This window comes from Symsagittifera roscoffensis, chromosome 3 (assembly GCF_963678635.1).
Source record: "Symsagittifera roscoffensis chromosome 3, txSymRosc1.1, whole genome shotgun sequence".
Classification (NCBI taxonomy): domain Eukaryota; kingdom Metazoa; phylum Xenacoelomorpha; order Acoela; family Convolutidae; genus Symsagittifera; species Symsagittifera roscoffensis.
In genome coordinates, this window is record NC_087064.1 from 29,523,810 (window position 1) to 29,528,734 (window position 4,925).

The following is a 4,925-nucleotide window of genomic DNA, read 5'->3' on the forward strand; positions in this document are numbered from 1 at the left end:
GTCTTGTAGCTCAATCTCGACTCGAAAACATTTCAAAAAAGTTTTCATCGTCCGTTAAATTCATTGCTAAAAGCTACTTCTTTGAAAAAAAAATCAAACGCCATCACAGTTTTCGTTTACATTCGATGAACCTGTAAAAGGTAATTGGCAAAGTATACTTTGGAACCTCTGAATTTTTTGCTGACATTCTAAAACATACCTCCAAGAAAACCGTTTTTCAAATCATAAGTAGTGGAACCTGATCTAAACTACATTTTATGATTGGATAAATTAGATATTTTACCAATGTAAAGTATTTAATATTAACCAATCATGATCCATCTGACTAACAATCCACTTATTTGTAAGTGCTGAAATTACTTGTAATTTCAGCACCAGAGAGATTTGAATTTAACTTAGAAGTTAGTTGAACTCTCCCGAGTACTTCAGCAGCCGCAATAAACCAGTATACCCTAGATCTATTGAGCCTAGCAGAGACTAGTTAAACAACCTGAGACTAGATAGTATAAGAGTAAGATTAGGATCGGTATTAGACTAAGAAGTTGCACGAATCTATCCGGCCGAAAATAAGATAGCGTGACGAGCAGACGGTGTACCCTATCCGAAATTACTCTATGAGTTATACCCATCGGTCCTAACTCATCTGGTGCGACCATAAGTCTCGAACAAGACCTTAATAGCTTAGAATTAACCAATAATAGATTAGAATTTAGACAAAACATTTACAAAATTTTATACGACAATAATTTAATCGAAATGTCTCTACGACTCAATAGATCAGAGCCAATATTCCGAACGATAACAGAACTACCCGGAATTGGAAGAAGACCTCGAACCAGAGACGACATACGACAAAGCAGAAACTTACCATATAGTTATATGATAGTTCGGCAAAAGCCAGAACAAACTTTTGTATTTAGAATACTACTAGCAATGAATTTAGATTTTCATTTGCAAACATAAAATTTTAAAGTCAATCTTCAAAATCATTTCAGGCGCTAAACAAAATTATTAATATACAATAACGATTGATAAAAAGATATCAGATCGTTTTCCTAAATTCTGCAGTAATATACAAAACATGTTTGAAGAATATTTATTGAAAAATCAAAATAAAAATTAGTAGCATGACAATAAATGGTTAGTAATTATAAATCATCCTGTTGTTCCAGCTTCATCACCTAAACATAACAGCATTCATAAGCTCACTAATATCATAAAAATACTAAATCTTTTCTTTACACAAATTTAAATCATTTTAAACTTAAATTCACTTAATTTTAAAATCAGATCATCAAGGCTTATCCTTGGATCTTAAATCATTTTCTATTTAATTAAATTTAACACTTGATCATCAAGGCCTATCCTTGGATCAAAAAATCAACTTTGTTCTCCCCCACCCACTTAACTAGTGTCTAACGACCTCAAACGTCGATTCACTATCCAACCCTTTCTAAAAACCCAGGACTAATAGAAATTTTTGAACACAACTAATCATTCAAATTAGGATAAACAGTGAAGAACTTCGGTTATTCATCCTTCACTTGATCGCCCCTCTTACCAGACCCAGGATAAATCTTAGACTTAGTAAGTTCAAATAGTATCTAACGAACTATCCGCGTTCTAATTATACCTGAACCTTGTGGATCGATTTACTATTCTCCAACCCTGAACACAATCACTACCCTTAAGTAAGATTAAGTAAGTTAACACCTTAGCTTATACTAGCCAAGAGAAAGTATAAAATCATTCTTCGGAATCGATATACTTTTCTCCCCAACCCTGAACAAATAGACCCAGGTTAGGCTAACAAAAAAATCGTAAGGACTAACAGTTTAAGCAAATAGAAATCATTTAACAACCTTTTGCACCCGTCATCCTAAACCTTATGTCATTTAAAAACCTAGGAAATAAACAAACAATCGTTTTACACAATTGTGAAATAGATAACAAAAAATACGACCTTGTAATCACACCTCATACACAAACAGTTGGATACATTAGAACAAAACGACAAACATTAAAGAGAAAAATAATAACTAAACAAAGACAAATAACTTGAAAAAGATTTTCAAAAAATCGAAACGCATTTCAGAATCAGAAACCAACAGTTTAGACGAACTTTATAAACTAAAAGAATCAATAGATAGAAATTGCCCAATTCACGATCAATTATATTTCTCTGACTCAAAAACAACTTCAAATTCATCAAAAAGAGGAAAAAGAAGAATAAAAAAGCAGTATAAACACAAACCAGTACATTTATACAATTGGAATCAACCAATTAGACACATTGATAATTACATATTAACGGTCATCGAACAAAAAAATGAGCTCAACGCACACCCCAGGTGAAGAAAGTCCAGATGATGATGATATCTTCCCCTTTATCGTATATGCAACCACTGATAGAGGACAGCATATATTTTGCAAAAATTTACTCTTAAATTTGTTTGAACCCGGAATCAGTCCATGTAAAACAGAGTTCCCAGATTTAAAAATCAAAAGACAAATTATCGATCACTATCTAAAAGATATATGTAACCTAACACAACAATACGGAATCTACTCCATAGAATTCAACTCACCAAATCAGAATCACAATAAATATATAATTCAAACAGACGACCTTGATTTAGAATTTTCAAAAGTATTCTCAGAATATATAAAAAGCATCCAATATCATAACTCACAGAGAGCAAACTCCATATTCACCAATGAAGTTTTTGCGATAATATATAGTTATATATCGATATTAGAAAACTAAATCCAGATACCAAGTGTCTCACCGACAGAAACATCTAAACATATAAGAGTACGACATGAAATCACACTACTCTCTATTTTTCTAAATATAATTAAAGAAAATTTCACGAAAGATGAAGTTTCCCAACATACAAAACACGACTTACAAAAAATTTTGGCATGGTTCATAATAGATTATTTCACACATAATATTGATTTAATTTCACAAGCAAGAAAAAATTTTAGACCCCAAAACTCAAACGATGATACTGCCATCACAGAACAATCAGACTATGTTTGGGACCCCGAATGGTCTCATCCCGCATTCATAAACTTCCCACAATCAATCTCAAGTCAAGCAATAAGTACGATATCTTATGTAAGAGATTATGTAAGAGTAATACCATTAACCATTGATGCAACACCAATAAACTATAATACATTTTTACCCGATATGCAAAATAATAGTTTAAACTCTACAGTCATACACAATGAAAACCTCAATGGAACTAGGAATCTTACTCAACAAGATATCCAGACACCATCACACTTCATAAATGAAGAAATCGTACACACAACAACTACACAACAAAGTATTTCACCAATACGTCCAAACTTAACAACACCAAGAAATACAAACCCTTCACAAACACAGGTAACCTTACAATCAACCGTTCAACCTTCGGTTGCCCCAAAATATTCACACATGGATTACCAAACATACAGACCCATGACAATACCGCCAAAAACACGCAAAACGTTCACTAGAAACAATTTTGCAGACCATAATTATAATTACACACATCCATCGAAAACAAATTATCAACCACGAAAAATTTTTAGTAATTATACAAGATCTCGAAACTGGGATAACTCAATGGCACCACCTAATTCAGTAAATTTCCAAACAAATTTACATCCTCCACAGGATCGTAGTGAAAACTATCCATTTTTTCAACAAAATAAAAATAAAAAACAAACATCTTATCAAATGGATTACTTATCCTCAGATGATGATTTCTTACAACCAGATATATTTGCACCCTGTAATCAAGAATATCGTGGACAAGGAATTCAGAAACCACATACATATCATAGAATTTTTTCTCCACAACCAATAGATACACAAAATCAACAACCAATTCAGCAACAAAAACCAATTAATACACAATCTTTTCAACCAACTCAGCAACAAAACCCAATGATTGCAAACTCGTACCAACCAGCACAAATGCAAAATGAAATACCACTCCCATATTATCTTCAACAACACGAAATAACAAGAAATCAACTTTCAAATTTTTCTCAAATGCCAAATGCAGCAGAATCATTACAAATGACAATGAATCCATGCCTTATGGGTGGATCATCAATAACATCAAATAAACCTTTAATGGTATTCACAGGAACAGATCCTGAATATTCTGTAGAAGACTGTTTAAATGCAGTCACAGCAAATTTAATTTTAAATATAGGAGCAGAACCAATTAATACGCCACTACATCAAAACTGGATACATCGACGCACAGCGTTGATACAAACAACTTTAGATGGCGCAGCCCAAAAATGGTTTTCAGTTTTCAGTATAGAAATAAAATCAAATTGGAAAAGGTTTACACAAGAATTTTCAAAAATGTTTGACTCCGAAAGAAACAAACAACAACAAAGAGTTTTATGTAATGAAATTCGCAGATTACCAAATGAAACCATCAAGCAATTAGCAGTACGCATCAAAACACTAGTTCGAAAAGCATATTCATTAAATACACACGACTATAAAAACACAAAGATGACAGAAATCCTAATGATGACCTTAACACCGCAATTAAGAAAAATAGCAATAAAAAAGAGAGCATCCCATCCTTCTTCAATTCGAGAACCCGATTTAGATTTTCGAAAACTAGTAGACAAACTAGAACAAGCAGAAATCACAATGAAACTCGAAGAAACAGAAAATCTGAAATTACAATATGTTAACCGAATCGAAACAAATACCACAAGTATCAACAATATACAGGAATCAGATACAGACCTCGTTGAAAAAATCACTGAAATACTCAATATTTACGAAAAACACCCAAACTTTAAAGGCAAACCATCTTTCAAAAAATGGTGTAATTATTGCCGACGATACGGACATAGTATTTCTGAATGTAGACAAAAACAGCAAGACAATCAAA